This window comes from Pinus tabuliformis, chromosome 2_2, assembly GCF_031772625.1.
Source record: "Pinus tabuliformis cultivar Carrire ecotype Pingquan chromosome 2_2, CPIR1, whole genome shotgun sequence".
In the NCBI taxonomy this organism is placed as follows: domain Eukaryota; kingdom Viridiplantae; phylum Streptophyta; class Pinopsida; order Pinales; family Pinaceae; genus Pinus; species Pinus tabuliformis.
The window spans coordinates 1,141,572,394-1,141,599,249 of record NC_142300.1 but is presented as its reverse complement, the minus strand read 5'-3'; positions in this window follow the sequence as shown (position 1 = coordinate 1,141,599,249).

Below are 26,856 nucleotides of genomic sequence, written 5' to 3'. Positions count from 1 at the left end.
GAAGCCGAAGAAGGACACAGGAAAGTGGTGTGAGTTCCACAAGAGTCCCACTCTTAACACAAGTGAGTGTCGGACCAAGCAGTCGCTGGTGGCCGAGTTGAAGGCTTCCGAATCAGATGCATGTTCTGACTCTGAGCCAGAACCCGACAAGGGGAATGGCAAAGGGAAGTAGATCATTGATGCGGATCCTAGTGCCACTATTGCCATTGCCAAGATCCAGAAGAATGAGCGCAAAGAGCCAGAGGAGGGGGAACGTCTTTTCCACTCACAGATGTGGGTGAAGGGTTCGCCGCTGCAATTCATTGTCGACAGTGGCAGCCAAAAGAACCTCATTTCAACAGAGGTCGTGAAGCGGTTGGGCCTACCGACTACACTACACCCACAGCCGTACAGTATCGGGTGGCTTCACGAAGGACGAGATCTCAAAGTTCGCCAGCAGTGCCGCCTTCCCTACAGCATCAAGCTCTTCACAGACGAGGTATTATGTGATGTTACACCTCTGGATGTTTGTGATGTACTATTAGGCCAGCCATACTTGTGGAGGCGACATGCTGTGTATGAGTCAAGGCCTCGCGCTGTCATTATTTCTTTGGATAATTCATTATATAGGATACCGGAGGTAGCCCCACCTACTGCCACCTCTTTTATCACTGCTAAGAAAGGCAGCAAGCTCATCTCACAGACTAGGAAATTTATTTTTTGTCTAATTCGCTCCCAAAGTAAGGGGAAGATCGTTCCTACATCCATGACCCCCACGAAGGGTTCCTCCCCGCAGCAGCAACAACAGAGGGATACAGTCAGAACAGAACACAGGAACAACTTCTTCTCACCCACAGGGATACCACACACGTTTCAGGTGGGGAACAAAGTTTGGTTGCATCGACAGAAAGAACGCCTTACCAAAACCCATCAGGAGCTCAGGCCACTCCGACATGGTCCTTACACCAGTACCAAGGCTACAGGCAACAATGCTTTCAAGCACAGCATTCCTCCATTCCTTTGCTTGCACCGAGTGTTCAATGTTGACCGTCGCCGAGCATGCTTCCCACCATTTCTGGACACATTAGAGATTGCAGAACAGCTCACTAGAGACCCAGCTCAGCAGAAGCTTCCTCATCTCAAGGAGGAACTCAACGCAATGGGGACCATTCCTTCCTAAGGGGGGAGGAATGATCCAGGTGGATGTTGGTTGCACCCACCTACCCCATTTGGACCCCCACAACTGTCTCTTTCAGTTTTTCACTTTCCTTCATTATAGCGTAGTTTACTATTTTTAGCATTTTTTCGGGTCCTAAACTTCCGTCGTAGTACTCGGAGAGATCTTTCCAACGGGCTATCATGCGTGTCAAACGGAGATAATACGACCAATTCGCGACCCCGGGAAGTTGGTTGTCCAACTCACCCCAAAACGGGGTCCACAATTTGGCGTTTCATCTTCTAGGGTTAGGTTTTGGAATGTGAAGGGTTTTCCATTGTTTCTCAATAATAAATAGGCCTTCGAGCCTCATTGTAAACACAGTTTGAAACAGTTCAGAGGCATGTAGCTGACACATCTCTTCTCAGAGATAAGCTACCATCGCCCTAACTGGGTTATTTCTATTTGTAAGCATATTTCAGTATTCTCCATTAATGAAATGAAGTATTATTTCCGCTGCATCTTTGTTTTTATGGTTATCGCATCTCTTTATTTATGGTTATCTCTGTAATCTATTGCGTTCCTGCTTAAATCCGGATCATCGAGGAAGACAAAGGTCGGAAGCACATGATCAGGAGATCATGATTATTTTAATCTTGGGAATCTGATGTAGGAGCATACAACTCAACAATTTCATTATGTTCTAGTTAACTTAGGGGTTCTTGTGTTTTCAAGGAAGTTGGATTCTTATGTATGTAATCATTAATGTTTTGAGTGATTAGAATAGGAATTAATTAGATATTGTGAGGATATTTGTAAATTCTCTGGAATGTAGGAGAACGTGAGTGATGATGAGAGAGTTGGAAATCAATTGTAAGTATTAGACTAGAAAGTGGTTTCATGATTCGAGGAACTAGAGAGGATTCTTAGGAATTAAGTGGAGTTAAAAGTGGACTTAGAGGATATTCAAGATTTAGTTAAACAGATTAAGGATCTGAACCAGAATTGGTTAAACAGAACCTTTTTGTGTAAATGTAAGCCAAAAGGGCACAAATTTAAGTCAGGAGTCAGTCAGTCAGTTAGTTCAGATGTTAGATAGGTTCGACTGTAAGCCTACAAACAGGAAGAAAAGGCCACTGATATAGAAGATCAAGCCGAGAAGGAATTCACTGTGTAAATGTTTGTTATTAACATAGATAACTCGATTCTGAGTTTGCCTTATGTGTATTGGTAATTTAATTATAGATTGTGTGTGAACTTGAGTAATTCTACATAACATAGGTTGCAGGTGTGCAGAACCATAGAAGAGGTGTAGAGAGAAGTGTTACGGTTTTACACACAAACAATATTGGAGAAAGCATTTATTGTTGCAACAAATGTATGACTACAAGGTTTCCTAAAACCGTAGGATTTATCAAGGAAGCGTAAAGGTGCAAGTAGAGGTAGAGATTAGAACAAGTGAAGATTTTAAGGTGAAGCCAAATACATAGGAAGAAGGCCGAATAGGTGATTACACAATAAGAACCAAAATAATGTAATGGTGCACAAGAACCGTTGGATCCATTAGATCAATGGATGAGAATGAGGGATATAGATGGTTAAGATTATATCGCGCACATAAAGTCAATAAGATGAATGGCGAAGATTAAGCGTTAACCATTTATTAAGCCGAGTTTCTTAAAGGGTTTGATTTAATCACGTGGGTGGTTTCCAAAGATGGGAAGTAGTTTTTCACATGCCCTAAAGGTGGCAAGTGGTCTTTCAAAATTTCACATGATTACCTTTAGCGGTTGACACGTAGCAAAACGATGGAGAGAGAAAATGAATTTTATTGCACGCTCTCAACTTGATATCAGTCGTGAAAATATCTACGCGAAATTGTGTGATAACCGTTGGATCAAGCGGGATTGATCAACAGTGGAGATCAGCCAAGCGTGTTGGAATTAGGGTGATGTGACAGCCATTGGATTGGGCGGAGCAGATCAATGCTATAGATTGTCCGGTTAGTTGATGATCGAGTGACACGATAACCATTAGATCTAGGAACGAGATCGACGACAAAGATTTAACACGCTAAAGAGAGAATTGATTTGTGTGCAAAGGTTCGTGGAATGGTGGAAGGGTAAGGTTTAAGTGTGACATATGAGATATTTCTATTATACATGAATTATAATATAAATAAGCAGACTAATGTATTATGGGTTAAGTTTGGGTTTTAACCAAAGTGTAAAGACTAGGGTATGGTTGATAAGTGCCAGAGATGGAAAGTAACCCAAAGTTGTAACCTGTGGGAGAGTTAAATGAATGTTTCTGCATAGAGTTAATTAAGGAGTTCTCAACCTTGATTTGTGAAGATTTTACTAAGTATGGAATATTAGAAATTCCTGGGACACATACACAATGTATATGACATGCAATTTTATTTGCATAATGTGGTTATATGCGACCGAGGCTGCATTATTATGGTATGAAGCGTCACTTTCGAAGTTTACTTAGCCAACCTCATAGATCCAGGCTATTTACCGAGGTGTTCTTATTAGAGGGATTGGAATTCGAGTCTAAGTTACAGGTCATCATACAAGAAAAGTAAAACATAGAAGTTAGCGTGTATAGATGTAGCAAAATTTGTTGAATCGAAGCAAAATTCATTCATTCTTTCTATGATAGAGAAATTGAGTGTATGTGCAAGCCTCCTTTTTTTTAATGCAATTCATGCAATATACTCCCTTGATCATGTTTTACTCGTGTTTTATATCTGAATTCATTAAAATTGTTTCACATCTCATAATTCTCTTATATGATTGCATATTTTAGAGCCTAACACAAAGGTCTCATCTAGCTCGATTACTATTTTTCCAAAGTGATGGTTGTTGAGTAAAAGGGGCAACAGTTGCCTCCATGCAAATGGGGAAGGGATTTCACTTTGGAATTTTTAAGTAAGGTTACAATTTATAAGATTAACTTGTATACGATTTGTGGGGAACGCTAGAGAGCAAGTCAATTTTATTTTGGGAAAAGATAAACAGTAAACAACTGGGCCATTAAGTGTCTGAACACAAATTCTGATTATGAAAGAATCCAACCACAACATTCAGTTGAACAGATACAGAGTAAAAATCCACACAATAGTTAGTTAAAGAGATACAAAGGGAAATCCCATAAAAAGAAAGAATAAATATGAATTTTGCTCCTAATACCAACTAACTACTAAACTCCGGAAACTATTCTTAGAATAGTTACATCGGTTAAACCTTTGCATAGTACAGTGTTGTAAAATGGTAGAAGGATTATCTAATGGTAGATAGTAAGCAATGGGAAATACAAGTGTGTTGAACACTGGGTAGTGGCCAATACAAATCTGAGTCAAATGCCAATCATCATGCTTTTTATGCCACATTTTGATGTGTTAACATTTGCTGCCAGAGAATTGATCAATGAAGCCCATCCTAGCGTGTACAAGGCTATTAAAGTTGGGGAGTATGTAACTAGCTATAAAAGCCAAGATTTTCATGGAAAAGGCCCTCTTGATGCTCTTCTTATAGACCAGGCAAAGGAACCCAATGTCTAATCATTCAATTACATTTCCATAAGATGTGCATAAGATGTGTATACTATGTTGTAAGTTTTGAATGGAAAATATAACTATAAAATAGTTTTGTTTGGGAATTATCAGTTTTTAAATTCTACAGAAAAAAAAGAAAGAAATTTACTAATTGTATATTCAAGTTTATTTCCATATATATATATATATATATATATATATATATATATATATATATATATATATATATATATATATATATATATATATATATATACATATATACATATATATATACATATATATAATGTGTATGGTGAAATATTTTTTTATAACCTAAATTGAAATATTCTATATATACACAATTTAATTTATAGAGAAAATGTTTTTTCAATCAAATATAGTAAGACAATTTCAAACATACATTTCCAATAGTAACTAAAATAATAAGATTTTATTGTAATTATTTACAAGTAGATGAGGAATATCCGACCATAGAAAAAAATAGTAAATGACATTTAAGTGGAAGCAGGATGGACAACAACATAATTTTATGGTTACCCGGATTTATGATGGACAACAAATCACCATCTATTAACCTAAGAAGCAAAAGGTGGTGAGGGAACTGGACAGAAGAGATGATTTTTTGGAAGGTTGTGTTGAGTAGTTCTTACATAGTTAATAAATTGGTGAAAAACCGTGGAAGAACAACAATAGAACCAAGTGCAAAAGTTTTTAGGGAAATGAGAGGATTCACAAGTGTTCAATATGGTCATTGAGGCATAATATTTTAATGGTGGAAGGAAAGATTACCAAAAATAAGAGGATAATTTGAAAAAAACACAGATAAAAAGTTTTTTGATATATAGTATTTGTTTCTCAGATTTAGGAGAAAAAGGACATTATTTTACGGTTATATTTTCTTTGGATATAATGCCCTCTCTTGATATTTGATTCTTCAATCCATAAAAGCAGTTGGATCTCTATTTCAGGTGACTCGGATTTAGGCTTTTGTAAAACTTTTCATACTTTTTGTTTTTTTGTTTTTTTTTACTTTTCAATGATTTTGTTTGTTGAAGGACCTCTAATTAACACCAATATAGTGTAAAATAGTATAGCTATTAAGATGGTAAAGGATTATTAATGAAACAAGGGCATATGAAGTAATTAATTCTCTATTGTCTAACTATTAATTTTTTTAGAGCTTTTGGTAGCAATTTTTTTTTGGGTCAGATCTTCGATTTTGTGGTGAGTTTTTGATTGTAAGTTGAAAGGGAACTCAATTTTAAGGAGTTCACAACTCAAACTTGTGATTTCATCTTGATTTTGGGCAATTTTGATCCAAAAATGCTCCAAAAAAAACTCTCCAAAAAGTCTAATAGGTAAACTAACCAATCAGTAGTTTTTTTCAATCTATTCTGGAAGTGTTTTTGGAAATAATGTTTAAATTGGATGTCTAACGATCCTATGTTAAGGAGATTTTGGTTGGAATCCAACAAATGATTTTTTGTTAAATTAGTTATTTTGTAATTTAAAATCTATTTTTAAATATTTCAATGGGTTCTGTACTTTGAAAAATTTAGATATTAGAAATATGTAGAGTTTATAGATTAAGCTTATAATTCTAACAAATTCTTGGTGAATTTTACACAAATTTGACCAGAAAATATGAAAAACAAAAACCTCCAAAAACATGTAAGAATTAAACTATAACATTTAAAATTATATTACTTTCTTATTTTAAATATAAACTTGTGAATTTTTTTTTCTCGTTAAACTAGACTATCTATTATATTATGTACAGTAAAACCTTACATCCAAAATGACATGTGGCTCAGGGCCAGCTGAGGCTGTTCATGATTCAAAGCAGGCCCGCGCAGGGGCTTCCTAACCAGACTTACTCGCTTCCAGCCTTTGACAAAATATAAAACTGTACCCACTACTTGCATCAGCGACCCACGCAGGGGTTTCCATCCAAAATCAGAACTATACCTGCGCAAGGGTGATCGAGGATCCTTGACAAACACTGACATAATCCAAACTGGCAGGACTATAATAACCATGACATAAGGAAAAACAAACAAGACCCAGACAGAGATACTTGGCCTATAGCCGACATAGATAAAAACAAAGAGCTGATACCGGACCTGAGCAAAAGAGGATGGAGACGGAGCTTGCCGAGGGTTGTCATTCCTCAGGCTTTTTCTCGAGGATTCGGCTCCATCCATCTCCTTCAGGGCGGCCTTCCCACGCGTCCACTTTAGCCTGCTTAGAGGACGACGCTTCCTTCGCTTGCGGATGGGAAGGAGTCTGCTCCAGAACTCCCACTTGTGCTTCCTCAATGATTTCCTGCATGTCCTCGGAGGGCTCCTCCTTGCTACCTGAGCCTCCCTCCTCATCCTCAGGGTCCTCCGTGAAGAGAACAGATATATGTGCATTGATCCGAGCGTTGTTCCTTGAGCCTCCCAGAGTGAAAATGATGGTGCCAAACGCTGGCAACGGGGGCGGCCCGGCACTGGGACTGCCGGAATCCATATACTGGCTAACCTGTAAAGGAGAGCCACCTGACCTTCGGTGGCAATATTGACAACAGCAATGGTGATGAGAGTCTGCGACAGGGTTGCGCGAAGAGCCTCCGCGAGCTGAGCCCCGCCTGCTAAGCAGTCGTTGCCTTGGAGCCATTTTCCCTCCTGGCGCTTCTGAGGAACAATTCTCCACCCTGCGACGCCCCCCTGTGGAGTTGAGACCTCCTCTGTCATCTCCCGGACCGAATTCACACAAATGACTCTCGCCCTTGAGTGCCCACTGTAATGGTTCCGCCACCTCGTGCTCCAGAGCCAGCACCATACAATGCACACAATACAAATGAGCCTGCAATACTCCCTTGCCACTCTTAACCTGTTCGTCATTCTCTCGAAAATAGCCCACCATAACTGCACTCTGCAGCTCCAGCGTTTCAACCTGTGCGGCATTGAATGCATATGAGCCCGAACATACCTCCTTCAAACCTCAGCGGCAGCGTGAAGTGCCTGCCTTAATTCAACACGGGGCGGCACATGCATAGCATGTGGCCCTTCCCTGGCTGTCACATTGGCACCCGCATCCGGGGTATAAACTTGTGAATTTAAAAAATAAAATAAATTTAATTATTTTAAATAGCAATTTTAAATTGGTTTCATCACCATACTTACCAAAATAATAATATTAATAAAAATTATTTTTAATTAATATTTAGAAAAACAAATTCAAAAAAATGTTTATTACTTCTATTAATATCCCAACTCCACTAAAAAGCACTCTTTGATTTGTGGCAAAGATCTTTCAAAAGTATTTAATTTGGATTTTAAAAAAAAGATCTTCGAAAATATTTAATTTGGATTTTAAAAAATAGGTTATGGGTTAGATTTTTTTGGTTGACTATTAAAAATATTTAATTTATTTTTTATTTTTATTTTTGGGTCATGGATTATGTTTTTTGGTTTACTATTAAATAATGATGAAACCATAAAACTTAGGTAAATTATTTCCAAATGATGTCCATACGCGTGAATATATGTGAATCTAAAAAACCTAAATATAATACAACAATTATTATTTCAAATCAAATTATAATTCTTCTAAGTCAACAAATTATAATTCTTCTAAATTAAAAAATATAAAACCTAAGGATTTACCTACATTGTTGATAATAAACATGCAAAAGAATTAGGTTGTATTTAAAGAAAAATGGTGTCTAAAAAGCATAGAACTCCAAACATCAACTCTCTTTGCTCCTTGTATTATATACAATCTGTTGGAAATAATTTTTCAAAAAAAACCTAACAAATTTTTATTTATTATCAATTATTGATTATAAATAGAAATAAATTGCTTCAAAAATACATAGCTATAAATATTGATTTAATTCAACTAAAAAAATATATATTTTAACAAACTACCAATTAAAATCAATAATAATAAAGCCCCAATGGTTAACTCAATTAGTTGAGTTCCCATTACTTTTAACAAATTATTAATTAAAACCAATAATAGTAATCCCCAAGGGATAACTCAATTAGTTTAGTTCCAATCATTAAAGAACCTTGCTAATGAGAGGCCACCAGGTCAATTCTCCTTGACACCCTTATAGTTAGGCTTTCTAATAAGTTGATAATATGAATTTACCTGGATATTTCTTCAAAAAAAATAAATAAATAAAATCAATAATAGTAATTTAACAAAAATATAAGTAAAGCCAAAAATATTTTTCTTTCACTACCCTTTCTTGGATTATTTATCAACAATCAAGTAAATTGAAGATTGTACTTTAAAAAATAACATCATGGGAAATAACCCAAATTGGTATAGCAATAATTTAAATGTTGAAAAAAATATTAGCTCATTTACTCATTGCTTTAATTTGCAACATTGTGCTCATGATGTCACGTATAACTATAATAATACATCATACCTCATGCATATATAATATCATCCACGACTGCCCATATTCATAGAAATAAGGTTTTAAATCAAATTTAAATTTGATTCAAAGTCATTCACACAAGTTAAGCAGACATGGTGCAGTCTTCCTTGAATTAGATTCAAAGTCATACACACAAGTCAACTTTGAATTAGATTCAAATTCAAATCTAATATTTGTTAACCATTTGTTTCTAGGTAGTTTAATTAGATTATTTTTGTTTAAAATTATGAAAATTCCCGTTAGATTTTCATAAAATCTAAATTATTGTTAAATTACAAAGTGCTGAATCCATTTTCAGCATCAAAAACATAATTCAAACATTATTAATGTAAAACTTTAAAAAAAAATTTAATCAAAATTCCAATCATTTTTAACCATCCAAACAATTCTTAAAAAAAAACATTTCCCTTTTTTCCGTCCATTAATAAAATCTACTTTGCCTAGTAGGGCTCGATTATATCCCAACTTTATATGAGTATTTTGCTTAATATAAAACTAAAAGAACGGAAAAAAAATAAATACGCACGGCTAATTTTTGCCACCTGAATATCACCAAATTCCACATGGATTTCGCTTGTAATCATAGAAATGCCATTGAATCCGACATACATCATTAAATGGAGGCCATAGATCGTGGGTGAGATGCAACGACATGGCTCATGGAATCCAGACATGGGGAATTGTTTAAAAATTGGATAAACAACTTAACTGACGCAAATTAAGATTTCAGTTAAAATTTGAAGCATCAAAAATATTAAAAACAACTCCTTTTATAACCAATATTAAAAATTGCAGCAATAGAACCAGAGTTAATTCGCTGGTCATGCAAAAGTTAAATTTAAACAAATACTTGATGAGTCATGCAATCGCTGGTCGTTAAATTTAAGTCATGCAATACTTAAATTCACATTTTGGATAAAAAAGAAAAACCCTGGGAGATCAGTTTGCTGACGGAACAGCTGGCTGTATCATGCAACAGCTTCGGCTTGTGTTCTCTGGGAAGCTATGCAAAACTGAGAATGGGCAGAATCCCACCAGAATATGACAACATCGCCTTCCCTCAAATTCTTTCTTGCCACGTAATCCGTCCAACCCTCAATCAACACAAAAGATCCGCTGCTTCTCCATCGCCTGAACGTCAGTCCAATTCTTGGCCCTCCAATATTTCCATTGCCATCACCATCCATATCAACTATCGAAATCCTGCATCCGTTGCCTTCAGTGATATCTAGCTTTTGCAATGAAGTGAAGAATTCCAAACATATCTGGGCTGAATGAGTTGGAATAATTAAGCGGCTGAACCTTCTATTTGCATCACTGGCAGTCAAAGCTTTTGAAAAACCTGTCGTCCATGATATCAACGTTTGGCATGCTAGCATCTCACTAGAATCCATATCAACGTTTGGTGCACAAACTCTACAGAGCTGCCTCTGATATCACTGATATCAACGTTTGGTGCACAAGATCTACACAGCTGCCTCTGATAAAGATAAAGGATTGTCTCTCTCAATCCTAAATTATAGAAGCTATAGGCAAAGAGCATCCGGGTAGTCTAATTTAGAGGACAAATGACATTTTTCAGATTTTTTTAGTAAATTTTAACTAAAATTTATTTGAACAAATCTTTTAATAAGTAAAATTTAATATATTTAAAAATATAGTTCAAATAACAAAAATTACAATTTTACTCTACTTTTATTACTATAACTAATAAAAAACTTTAAATCAACCATATTTTAAAGTCGAGTTCCCAATCTACTACTGACCCACTCCTGCAAAGTCTTCCGACAAACGCGCAAAACATACAGTCAGGAGAGTTTTTGAACACCAGGTCCTCCCATTGAAGCGCTCCGACAAACTTAAATTTCAGCGCAAAACATAGAGTTAGGAGATCAGTTTCCTGACGATGCATCATGCAACCGCTTCGGCCTTCCATCAAATTCTTGCTCGCCACGTAGTCCTCCCAACCCTCGATCTGTTGTGCATTGGCTACTAAGTGGCATGCTCAACGCTACCTTTGTCCACTTGAAATATTCCAGTAAGACTTTTGAAATGCTGCAGACTTCGCATAAAAATTAATAGATTCAGGAGTATGTATGATATTTTATTTACACCATTGTGTTTTGTGTTTTGCTTAGTGTTTTTCCAGATATTTTATGGGATAGGAAATAAGTTTAAATTTATAAAATTAAAAAAAATAGATTAAAAATGATAAATATATATGTATATATTTTCGAATTCGTAAAAAAAATTATAACTTTAAGGCATTTCTAGATGTCAACTCACTCTTTGATTTTGTGCCCTATTCATGTTTCATTTTTGGATAGTCTCACCATAAAAAGAGTTTGTTAGGCACCCAAATCTATGGCTATTTGAAAATTTAGCAACCTCTAAAGATTTTATTGTCAAATTGCCATAAACTACTAAAAATTGAGAAGATTTCTACTTGAGAAGTACCATTGTAGATAAAGAATAAAAAGATCTAAATATGAAAACTAAAGAATCTTTTAAGAAAATTAGAACTAGTTAGCAATTGCACCCAACGCTGCGAAGGAATGCCGAAATCTAGTAATGTGGAAAGCAATATTCAAGCGAAATATATGGATAATGAAATATAATCAAAGTTTGGGTTTCTATATATTTTCTAAAGAATGTAGCGCAAGTTTAAATTTAAGAAGAAAATGTGCACTAACATAAATGTCCCAGAACAATGGTAATCCTTGCAGGGAGAAGGTACATAATAAAGGAGTTCAATTTCTGTGGGGTTTTTTTAAAAGGCATGAAATAAATTCTGAACATAAATGAAAATGCATAAGGGTTGGGAGGAGGTGTTCAATGTTGTTGAAAGTGTCTATTTTAATAAAAAGGCTGAAAAATAAATGATGGCATTTGATGTTGGTGGAGATGTCTATGATGGATTCTAGCTCGCTTGAAAGGAGGAAAAAGTCCTTTGTTGTTGCAGCCAAGAGTTTAGTTTCAATATCAATGAAAGCATTGACATTTTCTAGATGGCTAATATGCTCATGCAATTCAATATAGAGTCCATAAAAGTGATCACATTCAGGAAGGTACCATTGCATTTCATGCAATGCCATATGTTTTCAGATTGTTGGACAACCTTTTCCAATATATTTAATCCCATCAATGTGGAGGGGCCATGCAAGGAAATAAATATCTTCCATGTTAATTTTTGTTGTAGTAGAACATATGACAATCCATTGAGATTCCTTGGAGGAGGACATCACAACAAGTTTATGGATTATGTTTGGTTTGAGGGGCCTCCTAGAAACGCCTGTGTATTTTTTTTACTCAGTGAAGGTAAGGATGCATGCGAACCTCTTTCCAGAAACCTTTGTTGAAATTGATGTATTTTGACAATACATGGGTTTATAAGAAGGAAAGTTGAGGGGGTAGTTCCAATAGTCCTTGCATTTAACTCAAAGAGATGATCCCCTTTGATTAGAAGGAAAGAGTGAATTTTGAGGTGTTAAGGTCAGAAATTCCATCCCCTTAAGGATGCCATTGATGCCCCATAAGGTGAGATCGATGATGCAACCTAACATGTCATATAAGGCGAGATTTTTTTTGCGATTTTGTAAGCCATAATGTTGGCATATGATGGATGTAGGAGAAGTTGATCTAATAACACCAACAATGTCAACAATTGAGTTGATAGTTGCAATGTTGAATGAACTTATCGGCGTGAAATGAAAGTAATGGGAAGGAATCCACTAATCATAATGTATGAACTAAGGCACAGTTAATGTAGACAAAAGGAGGATTTCAAATGAGCTATTTAGATGATTGTAGTTGGGACTATGATTGCAAATAGTAACCTTCTTCTTCATTGGTTGCTTACTTAGTGATGGAAATTTTCCATTGCAACATTTGGCTATACCTGGAGTAAGATGACATATGGAAAATTACACAAGTAAATAACTAAATGACCACAAAATTTATACAATTCCTTAATTAATTCTTTGAGCATTGAGGGAATTGTTGGTTTATTATGTTGTGATGAGGAGTAGGGAAAAATGTGAAGACAAAATGGATTAGTTTTCACATTGTTTCTTTCACCAGTCGAGTCAACACATCTCAAAGGAAAACTTCAAAGAGCTAGAAAAAAATTGACCAGGCAGGGATTACCTAGGGGAGGTTTGGGGTTTCGATGGCATTGGGAGGGCCTCATGTCGCTTTTCAGGGTACTTGCAAGAGTATAAGAGAATCATGCCTGTGAGGATTATGGGAGTGAATCTCGATTCAAATGATAAGCTAACTCTTTGGATATGGTGTGTGAGAGTGCTTTGAAACTGCCTTCTTCACGCATTATTGGAAAAGTTTATATTGACTAGGTGAGAGTTATTGGTAGTGAGGTTGATGACTTGCACTATTCAAAGTGCCAAGAGTTGCAAACCCTAGTCACCAACATGGTTAAATTTGTTCTTTACTAGTTTTAAGAATTAAGTTCATTGTGCTCTTAGCCATTTTGATCGACATTATTCTAAGGGTTTTTCCTTCAAGGGCCATTTACTCAATTTTTTAACCTTTACCTTCGATATTGACTCTAGATAGTGAGTGTCATCTTTCCATGCTCATAGATTTCCTCATGCCAATAAACCAATAACCTCACACATGCATAGCAATGGTCCCCATGTGTATTAGACTTTTCTAAACCAAACTAACATAATGAATAACAAGATTCAAGATGCATTAATGCTTGGACTTCTCTTTGCAGTAATGTGTAAACCAATATTTATAATCCCTATGTCCATATGTCATTAAACACCTATCCTAGTACATTCAAGGGCACATCGTATTTTTCTCACCTCTAGAAAAATTTCTATTATTTATTTAACTATTTCAATTTAATAAATAATGGTGATGATGATGGCATTACTCTCTATTGAGGTCAACTTTGGTTTATCATACCTTAATAAAAATGTCAAAATTTAATTGGTTTGCTTAAAATGTTACTTCTATACTAAAAATGATTGGATAGAGGCTCTACTACACTTCCATAATTTCATTGAGTTAACAAGTTAGGAGTTGTTAAACTCTTTATCATGCCCATCTAGCATAATTTAGAGGGGAAACCTCTCGAGATCCTATAATTTGCAGATGAAAATGTATTCCAACTGCCTTCCCCTTCCAACCCTGAAATTCACATCAATTTCATTTTGATATTGCTTTGGCTTCCAAAATTCACTTCGAACGAAATGTTAAAATAGGAAAATAAATATCTGGAATAATATTTGGGTTCTTTCTTATTTCCTTTTTTTTTTTATTCTTCTTTGTGTTTGGCTTTTGAAAATTAGGTAATCTGGTAGATTGGTTTGATAATGTTATTTTTTTGGACTTTCTGATTTTGTAATTTGGCTGAAAATTTTGAGGTGAAATCTTATTTTGTGTTATTTAAACTGGTTTTTGGCAGTATATATGGATTTAGTACCATGAGAAAACCTAAAACACTTGGATTGTGTAGGTGTTACCTATGAAATTTATAATTTTAATAAATTTCTGCAGGATTTTAGAGAAATTAGTTAAAAAAACCCACCATTTAGACTCACTTAAAACAACTTGGCACTTAAATCACGGAAGTGTGAAATTTATGAGGTGAGAAAAAAGACTCTTGAACTTGTCAGGTCCGTCGTAACCCATGTTGCGTTGGGCACGTCGCTGGGTTGGTTTACATTATTACAATAACATGACTTATCAATACTCCATTCCCAACAAGCATAACTCATTCCATGTGATACTCATTCCATGTTATACTTATCGCAAGCAACAACTAACGACCAACTTCTAGGGAAGATCAGTGGTATCTGTGGAAGAAAGTTGTTGTTGGAAGTCATTGAGGAAAGCGGTGGTGGAGACATAATCGCAAAACTTGAACATGGACGAGTCTTTAAGGAATTGTGCTAGGCATGTGATGAACAAGCCCGACAATGTCTACCAACATTCCTTGTCATTATTTGATATCAATTGACTGCAAGAAGAGGCATCCCATGGAGGTTTGTGGGAGTAATCATAATCCATTAGACATGAGGCAACATATGTGCTCACAATCGTGAACAATTGTAGCAATAGTGCCCAACTAATCTTCATGTTTTTCACTTTTCCTATGCAAGACAAAAGGCATGCAGAAAAATATGTTGATCAGGTGGTTGTTCATGGCTCTTTACTTCTCTCATACCATTATTGCTATAGTGATTCACTTGATTCGGTGCACTTGATTTATGGAAGTCAAGTAAGAGAAGGTAGCTAAGCCTTGGGGTGATTTGGTTGAAAAATTTAGTATGGTAGATATATGGAAGTTAGAGAATAGAAGGCGATTGTCCTTTCAACATTTATTTGGTTCAGTCTATGCCAAAGTTAATGTTCTTGGGTATATATGGTGATTCAGGCCTCAATGCAACGAAAATAATGTCACTCAGTTTATCTTGATGCCAAGTGAAAGCATAAGGAGATGTCAATGAATCCCACATCATTAAGTCTATTAACAGAAAAAAAAACTATTTGTAGTGGCTAGATTTGAAGGCCAAATCATTATCTTTTTTACATATGTTCCATAATTACCATTTTTTGCATTTCCTATAGAAAATTGAAATTTGAGATATGTCCATGGAACTTGTCTTTTGTTTAGGAAATAACAAAAATCATTAGTTGAGTGGATGTGTGGTTTAAATACCCTCAAGGATAAGAATTAGTAGGAATCATCCAATGTTTTACATTCAAAAATAATTTATGGAGATGACCATGGGAGTTCATAATTGAAAGCGAGATCATTTTGAAGGAAGACTATTTCCAAGCCAAGAGGGGTTTGATTATTTTCGAAGTCTTCCTCATGCTCTAAATGATATGTTTTGCTAAAATTTAACGCTTGAGTGAGTAACCTATAATTTTGGAGATAAATTCCTTACCAAACATATTTTCCTCATAATAGCCATCAGCTTAATCAAAAAAAAAAAAAAAAACACCTTGTAGGCTTCATTTCCTTTCACCACTTAATATATGCACTTAACATAGATATCTTGAGCTTAAACTTAGATTTTATAAGAATACCTATTCCACCAAACTTTTAATATAAATCCAAGTTGTCCCAATCAAACCTAATTTGTTAATCATATTTGACCTAGGGAAAGTATCAAACAAAATTCTCAAGGAAATTATAGTTTACAATATGATGGGGAAACAAAAGGGACGAAGAGCACATATGGGCCACTACCCATAATTTGGTGTGTAATTGGAATTTTGGCTACCCTAGTTACAGGTTTGGTGATATATTTATTAATCTCATTATCGCTCACTAGATAACCACTTCTTTAAAGGACCTCTAAAGAGGCTTGAAAAAAAACGAATACCCAACAATTTTGAAATGTAGCCTAGTTGAATCTAAGTCCATTGCTAGGATGAGAACCACTCAAGCATATGGTGCTAGCTCTCCTTGTAGCACTTACGTCTTAGCCCACTAGATGTTAGGGTTATAGGTACTACAAACACATTCAAATATTCCGTGGTATGATTCCAATATTATTTATTATTTATAACAGTTAGAAAATAATTATTATCAAAATGCTAATTCACTAGCTAGCCAACATATGACATAGGGGAAGTTATCCCTCAAATATATTTGAAGTTTAATTTGAGGCTAAGAAGATGCCATAGTGCCCATAAATACAAAAAAAGAACAATGTTGACCCTAATTGGAAGTCATTCTTAATGGCTTTGAAAAATCCAATATCCTCTACTTTATAACTATTAATTGATAGAAAAATGTGAGGCACCCACAAATAGGGTTTCCACACTAATGAGAAAGGAAGACCCAAATCCCAAGTCTTTGAGAATATCCAAAATGAAAAAACACTTAATTTAGTCATATACCTTTCCAAATTTGAACTTGATGGACAATGTATCTACACTAGAAGTCTAAGTCCATTCTATAAGTTTCCAAATAGAAATGTTGTTTTTCAATCTTTCCTTAAGTAGAAATGTGAATTTAAATTACACTTTTATATATTTTAACATAAATAATTTTTTTTTATTAAAAAACAATTTTACTAAGATGAAATTGTTTAAACAAATACAAAACCTTAATTTAAAGGAATAAATGGGACAAGGGAAAATTGATAGGTTTTGTAGGTTATTAATATGCAATTGACACGACGAAAAGAGGATGAACAAATTTTAAAGTATGGGAATTGTCCAAAATGTATCACGTATGAACGATGTGATGAGTCTGTGTAACATGTATTATTTCAAGGAAGTTCATTCATGGTGTTGGAAGTTGAAGAGAAGTTGGTGTGTGATGTCCAGAAGATTTTTTAAATAAATTGATTATGTTTTAGTTAAATATATTAAAAAAATGATATTTATAGAGATTTTTTTGTTTTGATATTTTTAATTTATTCTTTATCTACAATAATATTTTTTTAGTATAAATCTTTTCAATGTGTAGTGATATATAATAAATTTTTTATAGTTTTTTAAGAAAAATTTAGGGAATAGTAAATTTTAAAATATCAATAGATTTAGATTCCCTAATAGACTTGAATAGTTTATAAATTTTTCTATTCATAATGACATTTTCAATGATTTGACACTGAATTCATAGATAGTATGAATTTTTTCATTTTTAATCATTTTTATTTTTTTAAATAAACCCGAACTTATTTCCTACGCCATAAAATATCCATAAAAATTTAATTTATGTATAGCAAAACACAAAGTTGTAAATAAAGTATTCTAGTCAACAAATCAGAAACAACATACATATTTCTCAATATACCAATTTTTATAAAAAGTTTGCAACATTTGTAAGTCTTATTGAAGTACCTCAATTAGACAAAAGTAGTGTTAAGCATATCACTAAGTAGCCAATGCACAAATGTTACAGATGATGAGAACCAAGATTACATATTAACACTTTAAACCAAGAAACTAAAATTCGGTGCCCTATAATTAATATGCAAGGTATCCAAGCAAATCCCCCAATTCCCTTAAACCCTTGTCATATTTAGTAATAAATACATCGCTCATGTAGAAATATGGTGATAGAATTGGAATTGCTCAAGAAATTTAATTTAAATCAAGAGACACAATTCTACTCTGTGGAAATTAATTCACATTCTAGAACAACATTCACAAACATGCATCAATCACATACACAAGTACACAGATTTATCTAGGGGAAACCAATTGGTAAAAACCCCTTAATCTTACTTGCATTAATCATGAAGCCAATGCTTCACCTGCTCCTCCTCTTAAGTTCATCTTGCTAGACTTTTTGTGTGGACACTTTGTAGCATAGTCCCTGAATTCATGACAATTGAAGCTTTTTATTTTGGACAAGTATTTCTTCTTGCCCCCTTGGTTTGATTCTAGTTTGGTTTAAGACTTCTTCCCTTTGCCCTTATTTCACTTTCCAACCAATGCATTTATTTATTCATCCTCTCCCTTGGATGAAATTCCAACTTTGGTATTTCGTCTGATCTCTTCTTGAACCAAATCAGATCATAAGTGTTCCCAATTCAGTAATTTCTCCCTGTCGTTCACCAAGTCCAGGTGGTTATGCCAGCTTTTGGGAAGGCCTAGAAGAGCTAGTCTCAATAGGTCATCTTCTGCAACATTCACACCAACCCCTCCAAGCTTGTCCAGAACTTTTGTAAATATGGCGAGATACTACGAAATAATATCATTCTTCTCCATCTTAATGTCTCGAAGTTTGTCATTGAGGGTAATTTTTATATGGTCAATGCTATTCTCGAATAGCTCTATCAGTGCCTTCAACATTGTGAAATGAGTTTTTTTTTCCATGGATATTTGAGACAATGTGGTCTCTCACTTCCTCCAAGATTATTCTCCTCGCCTTGGTTACATCTTTCTTCCATTGGGGTAGGTTTTGGGCATCAACTGATCCTAATTTTGGAATGTCTATCTTGACATATTCTAGCAATTTGTTGTCATCAAGCACTACCTCCATGTTATCCTTCTGTGCAATGAAATTGAAGATGCCTTCCAAGGCATACTCTAATCTCAGTTAGTTGAAGGTAACTATCCTAACTCTGAAGAGATCCTGCTACATTGAAGCTACAAATTCAAAATTCCTAAGGAAAAAACTTGAAATTCTTGTTCTAATGTGAATCGTGCTCTGATACCATGTAAAAATTTCTATGGTGATAGAGTTGAAACTGCTCAAGAAACTTGATCTAAATGAAGAGTAACAATTCTACTCTATTACTTGGGGGAAATTAATTCACAATTTAGAACAACATTCGCAAACATGCATTAATCACATACACAAGTTAACAAATTTATCTAGGGGAAACCAACTGGTAAAAACCCCTTAAGTCTGATTGCATTAATTTGATGAATAGAGAATGTATTAAAATTGCTAGCTTGCTTTGAGCTCAACTTGCAAGTGAATAACCCAACTCTTTTCTCAATGAGAAGCTCTAACCCAAACTTGGTCAATTTTTGCCTCTACTTGAGCCCCTATTTCCTTAAGCAAAGACTGAGGAATTAGGCCCATATTTTTTAGGAATTTCCCTCCAATTGATTGCACAATTCCCAAGTTTGATCCACTAATGCATGAAACACTTGTACACTCAAGATTAGTCTACAACTGATGTTACACTACCCTGGAATCTCCACCACAGTTGGGGAACTCTAATTCTCTACATGCACTAGCTATTTTTGGTTGATTGATCAGTTAACTGGATGATCACTAACATGGCTCATGGAATCCAGACATGGGGAACCCAGAGGTTGGGAATCCAAAAGTTTAATTTTAGTGAGATTTTTTGGCAGGTGTTTTTCGTTTAATTTTAGTGAGGCTTTTTGGTGGTTTTTTATTTTATTTTTTTAAATCTTGAAATTATAAGTTTGATGAGTAATTTTTGTATAATAGAAGTGCTTCAAAGTGTTTTTTAGAATACTGAATTTATATATAATCAAAAACCAATTTAAATAATACAAATCAAAATTGCACTTTAAATTTGAGACATCAAAAAAATCTAAAAAACTACATTAAAAACAATTCCTTTTATAATAAATATTAAAAATGGATAAACAATTTAACTCACGCAAATTAAGATTTCACTTAAAATTTGAAGCATCAAAAAAATCCAAAAAAAAACTATATTAAAAACAACCAGAAGATGAATGGCGAAGATTAAGTGCTAACCATTTATTAAGCCGAGTTTCTTAAAGGGTTTGATTTATGCACGTGGATGGTTTCCAAAGATGGGAATTAGTTTTTCACGTGCCCTAAAGGTGGCAAGTGGTCTTTCAAAATTTCACACGATTACCTTTAGCGGTTGACATGTAGAAAAACGATGGAGAGAGAAAACGACTTTTATTGCATGCTCTCAACTTGATATGAGTCGTGAAAATATCTACGCGAAATTGTGTGATAACTGTTGGATCAAGCGGGATTGATCAACAGTGGAGATCAACCAAGCTTGTTGGCAATAGGGTGACGTGACAGCCATTGGATTGGGCGGAGCAGATCAATGGTAGAGATTGTCCGGTTAGTTGATGATCGAGTGACATGATAACCATTAGATCTAGGAACGAGATCGAAGACAAATATTTAACACGCTAAAGAGAGAATTGATGTGTGTGCAGAGGTTCGTGGAATGGCGGAAAGGTAAGGTTTAAGTGTGACATATGAGATATTTCTATTATACAGGAATTATAATATAAATAAGCAGACTAATGTATTATGGGTTAATTTTGGGTTTTAACCAAAGTGTAAAGACTAGGGTATGGTTGATAAGTGCCAGAGATGGAAAGTAACCCAAAGTTGTAACCTGTGGGAGAGTTAAATGAATGTTTCTGCATAGAGTTAATTAAGGAGTTCTCAACTTTGATTTGTGAAGATTTTACTAAGTATGGAATATTAGAAATTCCTGGGACACATTGTGTATGACATGCAATTTTATTTGCATAATGTGGTTATATGCCACTGCATTATTATGGTATGAGCATCTTAGGCTGGTGTCACTTTCGAAGTTTACTTAGCCAACCTCACAGATCCAGGCTATTTACCGAGGTGTTCTTACCGAGGTGTTCTTATTATAGGGATTGGAATTCGAGTCTAAGTTACAGGTCATCATACAAGAAAAGTAAAACATAGAAGTTAGCGTGTATAGATGTAGCAAAATTTGTTGAATCGAAGAAAAATTCATTCATTCTTTCTCTGATAGAGAAATTGAGTGTATGTGCAAGCCTCCTTTTTTTTTAATGCAATTCATGCAATATACTCCCTTGATCATATTTTACTTTTGTTTTATATCTGAATTCATTAAAATTGTTTCACATCTCATCATTCTCTTATATGATTGCATATTTTAGAGCCTAACACAAAGGTCTCATGTAGCTCGATTACTATTTTTCCAAAGTGATGGTTGTTGAGTAAAAGGGGCAACAGTTGCCTCCATGCAATTGGGGAAGGGATTTCACTTTGGAATTTTTAAGTAAGGTTACAATTCAGAAGATTAACTTGTATACGATTTGTCGGGAACGCTAGAGAGCAAGTCAATTTTATTTTGGGAAAAGATAAACAAAAATAAATAGTAAACAACTGGGCCATTAAGTGTCTGAACACAAATTCTGATTATGAAAGAATCCAACCACAACATTCAGTTGAACAGATATAGAGTAAAAATCCACACAATAGTTAGTTAAAGAGATACAAAGGGAAATCCCATAAAAAGAAAGAATAAATATGAATTTTGCTCCTAATACCAACTAACTACTAAACTCCAGAAACTATTCTTAGAATAGTTACATCGGTTAAACCTTTGCATAGTATAGTGTTCTAAAATGGTAGAAGGATTATCTAATGGTATATAGTAAGCAATGGGAAATACAAGTGTGTTGAACACTGGGTAGTGGCCAATACAAATCCGAGTCAAATGCCAATCATCATGTAGAAGGATTATCTAATGGTATATAGTAAGCAATGGGAAATACAAGTGTGTTGAACACTGGGTAGTGGCCAATACAAATCCGAGTCAAATGCCAATCATCATGCTTTTTATGGCACATGTTGTGCAGAGAAAGAAAGAATCAAGAACAGAGAGAGAAGACCAAGTAATAGAAACTGAAATGAATCTGTTTTATTCGATGATGATTTCATTACATGGTATTCAATATAACCTATGAACAACTACCGTTACATATAACTAAACTAACCGTAACTAAAAACTAAATCGGTTACAAAACTGTTTGACCAAGTTCGTTGTCAAACCAACAAACTCCACCTTGACAACAACTTTCCCATTCATCATCTTTCCTGCAAGCCAAGAGAAGCTAAACACCACCGCAACTTCTCTACTGTAACTGGCTTTGTGAATATGTCTGCACAATTTTCTCGTGTGTGGACCTTTTTAAGAGCTACTTTTCCACCATCGATCACATGTCTCAGAAAATGATATCTCACATCAATGTGCTTGGTTCTGCTGTGATAGGCAGGATTTGTGGCCAAGTGAATAACACTTTGACTGTCACAAAGTACACTCACTTTCTCCTGCGTCCTTCCGATTTCATCGAGCAAACCCTTTAACCAGATTGCTTCTTTACTGGCATCTGAAGCAGCTATATATTCAGCTTCGGTAGTGGACAATGCAACCGTGTCTTGAAGCTTTGACATCCAACTAATTGCTCCACCTGCAAGAGTAAAGACGTAACCTGTAGTAGATATTCTTTTGTCCAAATCACCTGCATAGTCAGCATCTACATATCCGCAGACTGATCCTTCACTACCATCAAAGACGATGCAATGATCTCTTGTGCCTCTTAGATATCGAAGCACCCATTTCACTGCTTGCCAATGTTCTTTACCTGGATTTGCCATGAACCTGCTGACAACTCCAACTGCATGTGAAATGTCAGGTCTTGTAGATACCATCGCATACATTAAATTGCCTACTGCATTTGCATATGGTACATGAGACATATACTGCTTTTCTTCATCATCTCTAGGACTCAAAACCGAAGAAAGCTTAAAATGGGAAGCTAACGGAACATTAACAGGTTTCACATTATTCATAGAGAACTTTTCAAGTACCTTCTCCACATACTTCTGCTGTGATAACCAAAGCTTACCATTTTTCCTGTCTCTGTGTATCTCCATGCCCAAGATATGTTTTGCTGCTCCAAGATCCTTCATGTCAAACGCCCTAGAGAGTTGAGCCTTTAACCTGTTGATCTCTTCCATGCTTTTGCTTGCAATAAGCATATCGTCAACATACAAAGCTAAGATAATGAATATGCCATTGAAACTTTTGAAGTACACACAATGATCATACTCACTTCTTATAAAGTTCTGGCTCACCATGAAGGAATCAAACTTCTTGTACCATTGTCTGGGAGACTGCCTCAGACTATACAATGATTTCCTGAGCTTGCAAACTAATCTTCTGCTGCGACCTCGCACAAAACCTTCTGGTTGTTCCATATATATCTCTTTGTTCAAATCACCATGTAGAAAAACTGTTTTAACATCTAACTGTTCTAACTCAAGATTAAGCAACGCAGTTAGTGCCAACACAGTACGTATAGAAACAAGTTTTACAACTGGAGAAAAAATCTCATGAAAGTCTATACCTTCAACCTGAGAATACCCTTTTGCTACCAGTCTCGCCTTATACCTCTCGATACTACCATCAACTTTCCGTTTCAGCTTGAAGACCCATTTACATCCAACAACACTTCTCCCTTCAGGAAGCTCTACAAGATCCCAGGTATTGTTCTTGGCTAAGGAGTCCATTTCTTCTTCCATAGCCTTTTTCCATTTCTCGCTATCTGTATCATCTATCGCTTCCTGATAACAAGACGGTTCCCCATCTTCAGTAACCAAAGCAAAAGATGAAGCAGCAGAATCTTCATACCTTTTGGGAGTTTTCTTCGCCCTTGTAGACCTTCTCAGAGCGACTGGTTGCTGAACTGGTTCAGAAACTTGCTCTGGTTCAGAAGCTTCAACGGCTTCCTTTGTGTCTTCAACACCTTTGTCTCCAGAAGTCTCTCCTTCCTTTCGACTGTCACCGAAAGATCTAGCCTCCAACTGAACTCGTTGACTCGGCGATACCTGTTCCTGTTCAATTCTTTCAACATTTGATTTTAACAAAGAGGATTCATCAAATGTTACATCTCTACTGATAACTATCTTCCGCAATGTAGGATCCCACAACCTATATCCTTTCACTACATAGTCATACCCAACAGAGACATAACATTTCGACTTTGGATCTAACTTTGAACGCTGATTTTTAGGAATAAGAGAATAAGCATCACAGCCAAATATCCTCAAATGAGAATAGTCACAAGACTGACCTGTCCAGACTTCTTCAGGAATTTTACAATCAATTGCTACTGAAGGTGATCTGTTAACCAAATAACAAACAGTAGATACTGCTTCTGCCCACAACTCCTTTTGCAAGTTAGCAATGTTGATCATGCTTCTGGCTCTTTCCATAAGAGTCCGATTCATACGCTCAGCAACACCATTTTGCTGAGGAGTATAAACAATAGTTTTGTGTCTAACAATGCCCTCATCCTTACAGTATTGTTCAAATTCAACAGAAGTGAACTCACCGCCATTGTCAGTTCTTAGACATTTAATAGATTTGCCTGTTCTTTTCTCTACCATTACTTTAAATTGTTTAAACAAATTGAATACATCAGCTTTCCTTTTTAGCAGATAGACCCAAACTTTACGACAATAATCATCAATGAACGTTACAAAATACAAAGCACCTCCATATGACATAACAGGGGAAGGCCCCCACACATCAGAATGAATGTAGTCTAAAACATCTTTACTATTATGATTACCAACTTTAAATCTCTGTTTACACTGCTTCCCATACACACAATGTTTACAGAAATCTAAATTCAAGGATTTCAGACCGGGAAGAGATTTACATTTCATCAGTATGTGAAGACCTTTCTCGCTCATATGACCCAAACGTTGATGCCACAGACGAGTACCTGCTTCTTCCTTTTCCGACGCAACCGCTGCTTCACCGACCTGAGTACTTCCTTTTAACCTGTAAAGATTCCCAACCTTCTCTGCCTTCATAACCACAAGGGCACCTTTGAAGACTTTCAAAACGCCATTCTGACCTGTAAACTTATAACCATCTGAATCCAACACTCCCAAAGAGATTAAATTTTTCTTCAAATCAGGCACATTTCTAACACTAGTTAATGTCCTAACTGTGTTATCATACATCTTAATCCTGATATCTCCCATCCCAACAGTCTGACATGACATATTGTTACCCATAAACACAGAACTACCGTTTACATTTTCATACGAAGTAAACCAGTTTCTATGTGGGCACATATGATGCGAAGCACCAGAGTCTAACAGCCAGCTATCAAAACTATGAGAGACATTACATTCAGGTGAAGTTTCATCTATCGTACACAAATCTTCAGCAGATAAAACTTCGTCTACAATACCTGAATCAGCCTGATTCGCTTTGTTCTTCAGGTTTTCGGATTCCTTCTGTTTCCAACAGTCCTTCCTCAAGTGTCCAACTTTACCGCAGTTCCAACATTTTGCCTTACACTTTTTGCCCTTCGATTTCGACCTGGAAGACCCTCTTGGTTTGTCTCCTCTTTCCTTTGAGCGTCCTCTAGCGACCATGGCTTCTGATGTTGTTGTATCAGTGCTGGATTTCCTTCGTACCTCTTCAGACAGAAGAGCTCCCACGACTGATTCAAACTTCAAAGAATCAGCAGAGCTGAAGCTGATCGAGGTTACGAAGTGATCCCATGATTCAGGCAGAGAACACAGCAAGGTTATGGCTTTATCTTCTTCCTGTATTTTTACTTCCATATCTGTTAATTGACAAATTAGTGTATTAAAGACATTCAAATGTTCTGCAACGCTTGAACCTTCTTTCATTCGAAGACTATATAATTGTCATTTCAGATAAATTCTGTTAGTTAATGATTTTGTCATATAAAGGGTTTCAAGTTTTCCCCACAAACCTGACGCCGTAGTTTCTTCAACGATGTTGGAGAGAACTTCATCCGCTAGACATAGCCGGATGGTACTGAGAGCCCGGGCATCCAAGTCCTCCCACTCTGTAGTAGTCATGGTTGTGGGTTTCTTAGTAACCCCATCCAATGCCTTGTGCAACCCTTGTTGCACAAGCAGATCCTTGACCTTCAGTTTCCAAAGAGCAAAATTGCTCTTTCCCGTGAATTTCTCCACCTCGAATCTTGCATTCGACATCTTGGCCATTTTTCCTCCTTCCTAGGGTTTCAGTCTTTAAAAAAAAAACAAATAACTCTCCCAATTCAAACAGAAAGACAGGTTTCAAATCCTTTAATTTCTTGCAAACCCTTTTGTTTTTCTAGTTTCACAACATTCGTGCAAATCCTTTGCAACTTGTTCTTCTATAATATAAAAAAAAAACAACCTTTTCAATCTGTTGTTCTTCCAATATTTGAAAAAAAAACAAAAACCCTTTGCAACCTCTGCTGTTTTTTTTTTTTTAAATTTGCAAAACCCTTCTGTTGTTCTACAATATGTGGAAAAAAAAACAACCACCTTTTCTTTCTCTGCTGTCTAAAAAAACATTTCTGAACAAACTTTGCTGCTATCTTTAAAAAATCTGTAAAAAACCACAACAACAACCTTTTCTTTCTCTGTTGTCTTTAAAAAAAAATTCTGCAACAATCTTTCCTTTAAAAAAAACA